Here is a 14,896-nt window from a genome sequence, read left to right as displayed (position 1 = left end):
TAAAATTAACCTAAAAATAATTTAAATCAAGTCCGCATCCGTTGAAAATAGTTTTCAACAATCAGAACACAATCCGCATGCGTGAATTTTCAACGCCAGTTATGGTAACGCAAATGCGTGAATTTTCTACGCCAGTTGGGGTAACGCTACTCAGATTAGACATTTTTAATTTCCTTTATTCTGTTTTATTTTAATTCAAAAGTACTTCAGAATGAATCTAAAAGATCGATTAATTAACAATGTGTAATTTTAAATGCATCAAACACTAAGAAAATGAACAGAATCGTTTGAAATAATCGTCCGAAAATATGTTAAGCTTATCCTTGTTAGCGTTGGGAAAAAACTGAAACGTTACTCATTTGGAGGTGGAAAAATAAAAATATTTTTTGGAGGGAAAGTTAGCTCTTAATTAATAATTAAAATTCTAATTCAATAAAAGGGACTCCAGGTGCACATTCCCTACCTCCAAGGTATGCATGTGCCAAATTTGGTAGTTGTAGGTCGAACGATATGGCCTGTAGAGCGCCAACACACACACACATTGGCTTTATATAAGCATAGATAACTTAATTAAATTATTAAAAATTGTTCCGAGGTGTACTTTTTTTTACCGTCCAAAGTATATGTGTCAAATTTGGTTATTCTAGATCAAATAATCTTACCTTTATAGCACCAACACCACACACACACTTCATCTTTATTAGTGACAGAGATTGTAATTAAAATTTTTTAATTGTACCGAAGTGCATATTCCTATCATCTAAAGTATAGTTGTGCTAACATTGATAGCTCTAAATAAAATAACCTGGCCAATATAGACACACACACACACACACATACACGATCTCTTTTATTATTTGCAAAGATAAGTGAAATTGGGAATTTCAAAAATGCTTTATTCAATATTAGGATGTACGAAAGTTAGTGTGGAAGTTACGAAAGAAAGTGAAAATTCATGATTGTCCTGGTTATTCCTCGGAGCATTTGGTCACACTATAAAAACGTGAGCATCATATTTTTCAAATGAAAAGATGAAAAAATAACTCAATGGCAATAATAAAAAAGCGAAAAGAACAAAAAGGATGTCCAGTATGTGAAGAATGGACAGGATGTTGAGCAACGCATGAAGAGAATCCCATTCAAAACAAAAAGATAATTATAAAAGAAGGAAAATTAAACGACATAAATGAAATGAACACATGATTTTAAGCTGTAAGAGTTTTAAATAAAATAATTAAAGTTCACTTAGCCAAAAAATTGCCTTAAATTGTATTAAGAGGGCACCCGAAAGCACTTCAGGGTCTTAGTTCTGAAGGCAACGGACGAAGCATCACTTGATATTAATAATTCGCGTACTTGAACCTTTGCCAGAAAATTAGGCAGTGCATGGAAACGAAAACAACTTTCTGCGAGTTCTGTTTCAGGCTACATTAAACCCCTTATGTCAACAAAAATTGAACAAATTTAGTAATTTGATAAACCAAAAACTTAAATTAAGTTGGAAACATCTGGTATTTACAAATTTGAGAAAATAAGCAAATAATAAAGCTTGGTATTATTTACCAAGCAAATAGGCCACACTTTTTGAGCTTCATCTCTTGACAGTTTAAAGGAAGGAAAGGAAAGTATGAAAATAATTGAAAACTGTAACTGTCTCAACTAATTCGGAACGTCTTATTATTTAATCTTTCTAGTTAGTGATAATTCGAAATTTAAAGAAATTACGATATCATTCAGAAACATTTCGTTATTTAAATGCTATTATCCTCTGTAATATGAGAAATCGAGATTTTGAATATACATTGTATTCTATTCCGATGATAATTCATAAACTATTAAAAACAGGTATGTATTTCTAATTGGTTTAGTTTAGTTTAGTTATATTAACGTCCCGATTTTAAAGCAACTCTAGGGCTATTTTGGGACGGACCTCGTAACCTTGAACCGCGGTCAGATGACGAGAACGACACCTGAGCTGGCACCCCCCTCACCACACCACACCAGCGGGAGGACGTTTGGTCATGGCGGATTTAGCGTACCACAGACTCCCTTACGCGACGGTTCTTCGGTGGAATCGGGTCACGAACCTGAAACCCTCCGGTTCCGAAGCCAAGACCTTACCATCAGGCCACGGCGGCCCAATATTTCTAATTGGAAAAAAATGCGTTAAATGATGTAAATAATTATATTTTGTTTCATCAATAAATACCTTGCTGAAATAAATTATAAAATTTAAATTTTCTTCAAATTCCCGGTTTTATTAGTCATATTTAATGCAATATTCTTGACACTCTAAGCAAAAAAGTTTTCATTCTTTTGCGACTAAAACTGACATACCTTTGAATTCCATTTATTTCAGTCGATATACATCCACTTCGTGGAAATTCTGTGTGTTAATTGGCAGATTAATTGTTCATTTTCACAAAATAGTTATTGAAATGCCCTAAAATCTTTTAAAATTATAGCATTAATTCTATGGTGACTATGTTGAAACGTCAATTTTTGATGAAGATATCAAATACTCTTTTTATTCAATATTCTCAATTTCTGAAAAATCTGCTTTCTAAAACCGTTTGAATTCTATTTCTTCTTCAGGAAGTAACAATGACTTTTATATTTTCATTATACACGTTTTATTGTATCTTTAAATATTGTTTTCTTAAATTTTAAGTTTTGGTAAAATCTTCTTACGAAAAACTTCATTATTTCAAATCTAATGCTCGTTTATTATTCAAATTTGATACAAAAATTTCTCTATTTTTGTGATTTGTGAATTATAGAATAATCAACCTGTTCATTCAGAAAGATCTTGCAGTTGTTTTAATGTTTCGCTATTCAAAAAAAAAAAAAAAAAAAAAAAAAACACTCATTTTATATTATTTAATCACCTGAACGCCAATATTTAAAATTTAGATAAAAATACAACTTGTTGAACAGCATACTCCGTTCAGGAATTATGTATTATATTACCAATTCATATACAGCTTATTTCTACTGGTTTAACCCTTTAAAGGGCCATTTTTTTCTAGCCATATTATGTTAAAATATTTTTAGGCTTGGAATTAGAATCAGAAAAGGGATCCATTTAGCCTATTAGATAAATTTAATTAAATTAATTAATTAATTTGGTTAATTAATAATTAAGTAACACATCAAGACACATCATTTTGTCTAAGTTTCTGACTTACTAAAAAAATGTGTCAGAACTTAAGCCAACCTACATAATTTCCTACAAAGATTGATAAATTTGGTGGGAAGCATACTTCCCACGGCCCTAGAAAGGGTTAAAAATTAGTTATCGAGTCACATAAGAAGAAACCCTATATGTAATTAATTTTCACTGTGCTTTTCAAAATGCAATTATTGCAATTTTCCATTTCTGATATTGATCTTTAATACTGACCAGCACTGAGAGGCATCCTCCATTTTGAAATTATAAAAGACATAATTTGGGTTTTATCATCCGTGATTGCATAGTATCCATACATTGGCATAATCTATATAGAGTAAAAGAAAGCTAGAATTCTTTAAAAAATTAATTTTATTCAATTACATTTAGTCATGATTGAATCTGTATTTGATTTTAATGATTTTTAATATGAAGCAATCACTTCCAACCAATAGGAATGGTCTTCACGAAATTTCCGTATGTACTCTCTAATAAATAGTAATTTTTACCCTCCTTTTGTACAAAATTGTGAATCATGACAATGTCATGGACGAATTTTTATTTTCACACATGAGAATTTTATCCTTCATAATATAATAAAAAGAAAAAAAAAAGATACTTGTTTGCTAACTACATGCCATTGGCGAACAATAATTGTGAAATATCAATCTTTGGTTTGAATCTAGTATTTTTGCAGAATCTAACTGTGATCTTGGAATTAGATACCAGAAAATCGAAAATGTTTTTTTAATATATTTTTTTCTACGATTGGAATTAAAATTTTACATAAAACTACAACTATAGTTACAGGATCACACACTAGTTTTCATTTATTTTAAAACATTGCACTTTTGAGTTTTTTCGCTTACATAACTGTCAGATTCATTTGCATGATAAATAATAAAGATTGACAGATAGTCAACCCTTTGGTGGATTTTGTTCGAAATTTACATGAATCTGCACTTTAGATGATAAATTTGTGAACCAAGTTTTATCCATCTAGCTTATTTCGTTTTGTAGTTATTGTGGTCACTTGTACTCTGACAGGCGGGAAGAGATACTTCTGTATGGATTTGATAGAAATCTGGAAATTCGATTCGTATTCCAATTTTAATTTTTATAACTGAAATTTTTTTTGATTTATCATGTTTACAGATAGTTAGGCAGACAGATAAAACTACAGACAGACATAATTCCAAAAATGAGTTGAGAATGAAGCACATAGATTCGTCAAAATATCGAGTTCCAATTTTTTGATGATTATCATACTTTTTTTTTTCGTACTTCTTACACGAGATAACACAAAGGTACAATCAAGTGCAAATCTAGGATATCTGGAGGTAACAGGATATAAACATCTCAAAATAATTTTGTCTTATCATATTTTATCTTATCTTGACTAATCTGTATTCGTACTGTTCTTTTTTAACTACATATAAGGAGTAACATGAGAAGAACCTCCCATCATGACGACATGCATGGAAGAATTTTAGAATTATAAAATGAAAAAGATAATTGTCAGATTGTATCGCTTGAACTTGACGCATATATTATTTAGAATAAACAAAATTAACAGATAATAATAATAAAAATAATTTATTAAATCCGATGGAAGTAATTTAAGCATGAATCTCTACATTACATGTGCTCAGTTCAGTAGTGATTTGAGATTTATGCTTGCCATTCAGGCGCTTTATCTTGATTTTTCTCAACCCCCTAATAAGAAATGCTGTACTGAAAAAAAACTTGACCATCTTTTTTCTCTATTCATTATATGTGTATTCTTGGCTATAAAATCTAATAAATAGAAGGAATAATTCATCAATCGCCTGGTGTTGCCAAATTGTCACATTAATTCAATTCATTTTCAAAACACAAAAATATGGTAAAATTTATAAATTTACTGTAAGTAGAGCTATCATAATCATGCTACGTTAAAGAATTATATTCGTTCATATTTATACACCAATATTTTGTTTGCTATGAAGGGTTTGATAGATTTTGTGTGAATAATTTCCAATTTATAAGATGGCATCATAATGCTATAAAAAATATAAATGTCCGGTTCATTGATCTCTAACGTTTGCAGTATTGTAACATCAGCTTTTTTTTTTATTCGGCATGTAAACTACACAGATATTGGCCATAATCCTTTTTTAGCTTTCAACGGGGGGGAGGGGGGGGAATCACGCTATTAAATATTTGATGAAATAATGACAATGATTTTGACTTCAGGCCAATAATTATCAAAAAGATTTTTTTTTAAATTGCCAAAAATTAGGAAAAATTTACCTGACTCTAAATTAGCATCATTAAAAAGAAAGGAAAAAAAAACATTTTTCTTGGTGGATTTTTTTTTTTTTTTTGCAATAATATTTCTTAATATTGAAGAAAATACCAAAATTTAGCTTAATTTCTAATTAATCAAAATTATTTTTAAAATCGCTCCGAGATGCACATTCCTACCCTCCAAGATATATATGCTCCAAATTTGGTAGCCATAGGTCAAACGGTGTGGCTTGTGGAACCCCAACATAAGCACACATACTTTCATCTTTATTATTAGTAGAAATATTGAAAGCAAAAAGAAAAGTCTAATAAAAGCAACTTAACTTTAACACTGGTAAAAGCGTTCGACTGACAGATGTCATTAAACAGTAAAATTGGTTAAATATTTCGTCAAAAAAATTGGGATTCATGGAAATTTGTTCAAATTAACTTTAAAAAATATTATTAAAAATCGAAGAAAAATTTTAAGGTAATGAAATTGGTGTTACTGAAATGTTAATTTTTAAAATTTTAATTTGATATAAAATTAATTTTTGTATCGATATGTTCCAGTTATGACCGAAAAAACACAAAAATCTATTTTTTTCCCATTACTTCTACGTCCTGTTTAGAAGGATGTAGACATTTCTTTTTATAATTCAGTTAAACCTTCCATGTGTTAAGGAACTCACAAAGGAACTTCTGTTGAATCTGTCAAAGGATGTATAAAGCTAAAAGAAACGGACATCCAATTTCGTATATATAGATTCTGCTATTTGAAAGATGTATATTATCAGTGACGTCATTTTATATTATTCCTTTTTTTTTAAATTGACACTTTATTATTCTTTCCTTTTTTTATATAAATTGAGTAAAGCTGAACCAAAAATCATACACTAAAAGAAAAACAAACAAACTTATACTATAAAAAACTGTTAAAAAACAGACGGACAAACATTGATTCGTTAACTTGCGTGATGTAAAATTCGTTATGCACTGAATACAAAAGCTGTTGCACTCAAACCAGTCGAAGAAAAAATGATGAATTAAGTCTAAAACATAATCATATTACAAGAACAAAAGGTGAGAAATTGCAAATTATTAATTATTTACTAAGAGTTACTTCGTTTTACTAACTTAAATTATTATGAAAGGTGTTCTTTGTTAACAGTCCTTTATTATATCATGGAGATTTAAAATGTCTATTTTCCTTGTTGAATACATGTTGATGTCATAAATTTTATACATTCCCAATGTTGCCTCTATTAGAAGAAGATATTGTATACATTGCTACATATTCTGAATGCCGGACAATATCGTGAAGATATTATAACAATGTTGTAAGGCATTTTATGCTACTTGAAAAAATCGTTTGTATGAAAAATCAAATATTCCAAGAATCAATTTAGAAATCAAATTCCTTTTTTTCAAAAAATAAAGTGACTAGTACTTATTATTTTTTTTTCAAAAAATAAAGTGACAAAAGTAAGTGAATTTCAAAAAATAAAGTGACACAATTCATTTTCTATAAAACAAGAGGGAAAGAATTAATATTTTACTCTGATTCATTTAATTACCATTCAAACAGTAATTAACACCATTAGTTATACATTTCATTCATTTTATTAAGTTAAAAAAAGAAAAGATTTCTAATCATGCCAAATATATTTAGTAAAATATTAAGCAACAATTTATTGGGATTTTTTTCATAGGTAATAAATAAATAATTTCAATTAACTCGTAAATATATTATGCTTGCCAGTGTTTGTGATTAATAAAAGATCAATTGACAAAATCGTCTGATATAATGCGGAAACGTAGAAAATGATCATTAAAAATTGATGAGATTCTAGAACTGTATTCATGTGTCAAGTTTCTTTTCCCTTATTTACTTTTCATTTTAATATTTACATAGAAATTGAGTTTCAATATTTTTAATTAAATATTTGTCTCATCTGTCATACCAAAACGATAAGGAATGAATAAAAATAAGGCAAAAAATAATTATAAATAGAATTCTTTGCGATGCGAACATATATATAATAAATCGAACAGTAGTAGTATTCGAAATGAAATTCTGGATTGAGAATGATAATAGAAAAAAAATAAAGTATGGTTACGTGTAAATGGAAGCAAAATTTGATATAACACCCATTCAATTCAGCCACAATCAAAATACAATAAGAAATGCTGTAGTATTATATCAAAACACAATGCGTTATTTTTTTTTTTATGAAAATTTCTTTTTCCATAAGGATTTTCCACATCTTATGGCACCGATATTTCACGTGCAAATTTTTTGACGATGAATTGAAACTTTTCTGGCATCTTTTCATTTAAAATTTAACATTTAATTTTGAGTCACTTTCGTTTCTCAAAATAGTTTTACTTAGAAAAAATATCAGTTACAAAATTTTGAATCTGGTTATTTTAAAATTGAACAATCCTATCCACTTCATAGGGATAGGATTGGGTAGTTTTGATATTCAAAACAAAAATACTTTGCCAAAATTTGCAAAGCAATTTGCCAATTTAAGTTACTGGTTAAGTAACTTAAATTGCTAGTTAAGTCTTGCTAGTTACGTTTCATCTGCTCATTGGAGTCAATTCGTGTTACATCAGTCACAAGATAAATGTCTGTGCACGTGACATCTAATTTCACATTATATTATGCTGTAATGGGCATCTCTTCCTTCTGCAAGATGTGCAATGAGTTCCATATGGAAATCGTTCCAGCGACTTTTACATGTAACATGTGATTATTAATTCGTCCCATTATATCAATTATAGAAGTGAATGTAACTTCCATCTCCTCCTATCATGCAGAAAACTAGTTGTACAGAAGAATATACGAAGCTTTTCTAAAAAAAAAGATGCCTAAAATTTGAGAGAAAAATACCAACACTTATGATTTTATTGTATTTTATCGTTACATTTTGGTGACATTAACTGAAACTTTTACTGATTCACTAAAAAATTATTTACATGCTATATTTTCATGTAACTCTCACAAAAAAAAAAAAAAAAAAAAATCATATAAATTAGTAAATGTTGCTAAAAAGATTTAAAATAACACAATAAATCACCAAACACACTTTAGTGTTAAGTTTAAAAGTTATATAATTGGTAAAATATTTTCATTTCAGGCCATGAGGTTTCCAGAGCAAAAACACAAAATTACGCTAAAAACTCTTGGCATCATGTCAGAACTAATTGCGAGTGAGAAAAAGAGAACTAATGTATCCCTAGAACATTATTTGTTAGAAGGATTATTTATCATTTAAAATCAATGTTTATAGGAATAAACAATGTAAACAATGATTTTAAGTGAGAAATAATCTTTATAATTTAAAACCATTGTTTACCGTGGAAATATTCTACACACAATTTTAGAGATATTCCAATGACACCTACACTAAGCCCAAAAACATCTTATTAAAGGATAAAAAAACATTGTTTTAATTTAGATATTTAAAATCTAAGGAATAATAACTAAAAAAAATTAAAGTTGTGTTTGCGATAACAAGTTCCAAAAGACATAAACATTAAATTCAGATCAGTACTGGAAAAACTGAGAACGAAAGACACGAAAATTATTCTAAAGTTGAGCTACTTATGTTGTTAGTAATTTACCTACTTGATTTCCAAAAAACTATTCGTACTATTAAGTACTTATAAAAGTTAAAATTGATTATGCGAATATCAGTTAGTGATATAAAGAAGGAAATTTTTTATAGGATTTGTTCAACTGGAATGCATTAGAAAAATACTAAAATAATAAAAACGATTTCTGACTTATTCTGATTTCTGATGAAAATTTCTTTTCGCTTCTAATTTTTTAATTTCAATATTCGTGATCCTGACTCAACTTGTGATCTGGATCTATCATTCAAGAAGGTCTGATCAAACGCATAATGTTTTGTTACAGCAGATCTGCTAAACGTGTTGATCAAACTATTTCACTTGCAGATGACATACAACTATTAAGACGCGATTCCATACTCATTGTATTTTAGTAATGCAATAAGTATAAATATGTTTCATTTCTCACCAGAATGTATATTTCAGTGCCATCAACTTTTTAAATGACAGGAAACAGAACATTTAATTTAATATCAAAAATCAATTTTAAACAATTTCCAAAAAGCAAAGGGGCGATAACACGCATTTTATCAACTCTCACAAAATTTTTGGAGACGTTTTTAAAAATATTTTTATCTGGATATAAACTCATGCTCGGCACAAACATATCAAAATAAGAAGTAATACATTTCTAAAAAAATAGTTGACAGTACAGTGAAAGAATTAACACCAACTAAACAGAATGGGTTGATTGACATCACATATTAAATATAGAATTCTTCTTTAAACGGTAAAAAAAAACTGCAAAGTGACAAAATCACAGAGACGGAATGCTGGTAAACATCGGAATGCACCTTCGCAGTCCCTTGACCCTCATCTGAAACAAGAAGGAAAGTGTTCCTACCTGTGGCCGTGCTTCGTCGTCCGATGCCGACGGAAAAGTGGATATATTTAAACGCTCAGTGAGGTTGCTGGCTCACAGCCAAGCGGGGCCAGCAACGCTTCCGTGTAGATGCATTTGCATTCTTCTAACACATTGGGAGGAAAACCTAACAGCACTTTGGATACTTAGGGAAAGATGCACGGCAGAAAACGCGCATCCTCATTTTCGAATCGAATTCCAACCAATTTCGAGCAATCAATCGAAATTGGCATTCCGTTATGTCGACGTCTTTAATTAGCGAGTGATTTACATTTTGGCAGAGGTGGCAACATATGGCTTCTTTCCCTTTTTTAATGTAGGTCCAATTCTTTGTTGTTTTGCTGCAAATTGAAAGAAGAAGTATGTTACAACAAAGGAATGGTGAAAATTTGGCTCTATAGAGGCAGCAAGTATGTATTAGTTGCTAGCTACAAAACAACAATAGATGCGTTTCAATTCTAGGCTTTTTACAAAAATAGAAAAAGGATATTTGCTGTGTGTTAAATCTAAAGGAAGCAAACAAATGAATATATTTGTGGATTATTACTCATTATCATACCACCTACTTTTGCCTGAGAAATCTGTCTTTTCTCCACTTCATAACAGCAGCTGTATTGACTGGCAAAAATGGTGAATTTCCAATTTAGCAGCTGCCTACAGCTCCTTGGTTGAGAGGGAAAGCAAGAAAGCTCAATTAAAAAGATGATATTAGTCTATCTACCAAAAAAATTTGTAAAAATACAAATTTTTGTGAATTATAAAATATTAGAATAACAATACTTTGTCAACTATAAAGGTTCCTATCGATTTCTTTCTGTTCATTTAGTTATTAAAGTATTTATAACATCGGGAATGGTGCATCCAAAAATTTTTCGTACTCGCTTATAAAGGTGTAATCCCTGAGAGCACCTTGCATAGCATTGGTGTACAATAAAATATTAAATTTTGGCGTGAATTTAATATTTTTACAGAATCTAATGTTTCGGCCTTGGCGAGATATTTGGCGTTTAATCCCTGTTATGCGATTACTAGCATCCGAAAATCGAAATCATGTTTAAGATGCGTTTTTCTCAACCGATAGACACAAATATTTGACACAAAACTAACTTGCAGTCACAAAATCCCATTCCAAATTTGATGTATTTAAGTCATTGCGTCTTTGAGTTATTGCTTTTACATGTTTCTGAGAGTACAGACCGACAGACCGTTAATCCCTTGTTGTTTTAGGCTCAAAATTTGATAGGTGTCTAGACTATAGAATTTGATTCTGTGTATTGAATTTTATCTATATAGCTCTCTTCGTTTTGTAGTTATCATGCTAAATTATATCCGAACAGTCGGACAGACCGACTTCCTCTGAGCGAATTTTGCGTAAAATTTGATAGAAATCTACAACGTTTATATTAATGTCGTAAACCAAGTTTCATACATCTAGATCAAAACACTTCTTAGTTATTTTTGTTACAAAAAGACAGATGGACATTTTCCAAAAATGTATTGTTACAGTGTTACAGAAGGACATTTTCCTAAAATGGATTTTTCGAATTCAGGAAAATCTGAAACATGGTGATTTGTCAAAATCTTGAGTTCGAATTTCTTGACGATTACTATATTTTCTCTATACTACGTATACAAGAAAGTAAAAACTAATTATCTGTTTATATAATATTTTGTGCAAATATGGATGGCGCGCAATCATGAGGTATAATGAATAAATAAACATATGCATTTTTACAATGTTAATAATAAAAAATTAACCTAAAATAAATCATTAACATGTTGATTAAATTGAAAAGTGGGTTAAAGTGTGAAACCATATTGGCCAATGTATTAAACAAGGAGCCTCATAATGTGTTCTGCCTTCGCCACAAAATGTCTACATCTATCACTAATCAACACACAGCATTTACTTAAATATCCTATACATATATTTATTAAATATATTATGTAAGGTGATGAATAATTTTCTTTGAAAATACAGAAAATCCTTATTAAAAAAATAATTTTATTCATGAATTTAATGGTAATCTTATTTCTATTGAGTAGATTTAAAGAAATTGGACAAACAGTTCGTTGCGTATCTTGCAGGCTCACTTTCCTAAAAGAAAATAAAGAATCCCATTTCATATCAAGGTTACTCAAGCGAACCAATTTTCCTGTTATGCCTGTTCTAATGCCGATTAAGGAGTGGTCGGACGAACTAAGATGGAAGAAAATAAAGGCAGATACGAAATGATTCAGAAAATTTGAGAATGCATATTCCCATTCATATTAGAGGGCAAAGCGCCAAAAATGTGTTTAAGATGATACAATAAAAAGTGTTGCCAAATATTAATAATTACCCTTAATATCTATTTCTATTAAGGATACAACAGAATGTATCTTGCCTTAACGCATAGCAGGCCAGACTATTTTACTCAAAGCTGCCAAATTATTATTGTTATCATACAAAAAAATTTATCGTTTTAAATTTCAAAAATTATTTTTTAATGGTATTAATATAACTGGTGTCAATTTTATCCCTAAATTTTGACATTTATCTTAAAAAATATTTTTTCATAATTTTCAAAAATACATTTTTTTGTTGCAATGAAATTCAAACCCTTTTCATTATTTGATCTAATATTTAATCGTAAGAAATTTTTTTTTTCTGTGGTTAAAAGTTAAAGAAAGATTCTGCATTAGTATTTGAACAGTTTGCATGAAAAGTAAGAGACCGGAGTACAGCGATAGATAACGTGCATTTAGAAAATAGATTAATAATGCTTTTAATAACACTATGACATCATGGGACTTGATTCCATTAGGAAAATTCATGCTCAAAATAAAAACAGCATCGCTTTATAGCTATCACAGTTTGATGCTTAAAATTAGTCTGCTGATAGAACTATGATCAAGTTATTCATAAAAGATTTAATTGAAATTAAACTTTCCGTTATTCCTAGTGAACTAGCTTATAGTTAAAGAATGGCTAGTATACATTGCAAGAGCAATGAATTTAAATATTTATACTTTCATTCTGTTTGAAATAAATAAGTAATGGTTTAAATGTCTTTTTAACGATCGAACATACATTTCTAGAGAGAAATACAAATGAAGAAGCGGATGTCTTAAAAATAAACGGGAGAAATTATTTTGTATCTTGAGCCATTTAATATTGCTATACAGTCTTCTCTAATTCTTCAAAGAGTGAAGACTTTTCTTGATTTTTCAACGGATTTTCAAATATAATAATAAGCTAGCATATTATTTATAAACTGGAAAATCATGGTAAAATATTTTTCAAAATGCTCATCAGGGCAAAACATTGCTACCTAGTTTGATATTTAATTATTTTTTGGCTAGTAAGGTGCTCAATAAGGTAGTTAAAAAAAAGAATTTAAATCCTTGATTAAAAATTAATCAAAATTATAACTTTTATCAGTATAACATGCATTATGATAAGTTTAATAGACTAACATATTGTTTGTAAATTGTTACATTATAATGAAAAAATAAAAAACATTCAAAATGCTCGACAGGGCAATTTATAGGACCTAGACCTACTTAATTCGTCATGTAATTATTTCTTGGATAAGAGGATGCTCATTAAAGTAAATTTTTCCCCCAAAATTCTTATAAGAAATTTGAGTAAAAATTAATCAAAATTGTGACGTTTTTCAGTTTAACATGGAAATGTTAATAGAGCAGCATATTATTCGTGAATTTCAATATCATGAAGAAAAAGAAAAAAAAAAACATTCGAAACACTCGACAGGGCAATTTTTAGGACTTAGAGGTACTTAATTCGTCATACAGTTACTTCTTGGATAGTAAAATGTTCACTAAGAAAGTTTTTTTTTTTTTAGATCCTTGATTAAAAATTAATCAAAATAACGTTTTTCTCAAAGATCCCAAATACACATTGATTAAATTATCTTATGTTCTTATATGACATTATTCATCATACACTGAAAAGAATATAAAATTTCAGGAAAATGGACAAAATCTATTCATAATATTTGAAAATATTAATATACTCCGGACGAAAATTGAAATCTTCACCAAAAATTTGGAAAAGAAAAATCATGAAATATTTTCCTTAATTACAAAAAAATTTTCAAAACGCAATAATTTTTATTTTCTTGTTTAGTTTTCTTGTCTAACGTAATCAATAGACAAAAAAAATCGTCAAAAAAAAATCGAACTTGTGATTTTGACGAAACATTATGTTTCAGACTCCCTGAGTTCGGAAAGAAAATTTTTTGGAATTATGCTTGTTGTCTGTTAACACGATAACTCAAAAATACTTTGAGCTAGATAGATGAAATTTGTTGAACACTAAGTTTGTAGATTTCTATATAATTTTCAACAAGATTCATTCAGAGAAAGTCTGACTATCCAACTGTCCAAGTACGTGTGAACACGATTATTACACAATACAAACAGCAAAAATTCGGTAAGCAGGTTTAGCATTTAAAATGTATACTCGTATCAAATTTGCGCTCAACTACGTTAAAGAGTTTGTCGTCTGTTTGTAGTTTGCACACCTGTAAACGTGATAGTTCAAAAATATAAAAACTTAAATAAATAAAATTTGGTTCAGAGCTTTAAAATTTAAATATTGTTAACAAATACCATGCAATTAATACACAAGTATCGACTTTCATTGTAATACTATGAAGCAAAAAATTTTCCTGTAAAATAAAAATCTGATCACTTGTAACATATATGGCCTTGATGAAGATCCACAGTTTTGAGCAAGGGAAAGGAGATAAAACGTTTTTTTAGAGAGCAACGAGAAGGATTTGTGGAGTTTAGTTTAGTTTTATCAATGTCCCGTTGTAAAGCAACACTAGGGCTATTTTGGGACGGACCTCGTGATTTTGAACCGCGGTCAGATGACGAGGACGACACCTGAGCTCACCCCCCTCTCCACACCGCACCACACCAGCGGGAGGACGTTTGGTCTGACG

The 14,896-nt window shown here is 29.5% G+C and overlaps 1 protein-coding gene across 1 annotated transcript in view; it reads right to left on the bottom strand.

The window, feature by feature from the left end:
- Positions 1–10,106, bottom strand: part of LOC129965742 (uncharacterized) — a 56,872-nt gene extending 46,766 nt beyond the window's left edge. The window contains exon 1 of the mRNA XM_056079889.1: positions 9,924–10,106. The gene's annotated coding sequence lies outside the window, so the exon portion shown is untranslated. The remainder of the gene's footprint in view (positions 1–9,923) is intronic.
- Between the last annotated feature and the right edge of the window lie 4,790 nt (positions 10,107–14,896).

This window comes from Argiope bruennichi, chromosome 4 (assembly GCF_947563725.1).
Source record: "Argiope bruennichi chromosome 4, qqArgBrue1.1, whole genome shotgun sequence".
Taxonomy (NCBI): Eukaryota; Metazoa; Arthropoda; class Arachnida; order Araneae; family Araneidae; genus Argiope; species Argiope bruennichi.
This window is presented reverse-complemented; position numbering and strand designations above follow the sequence as displayed.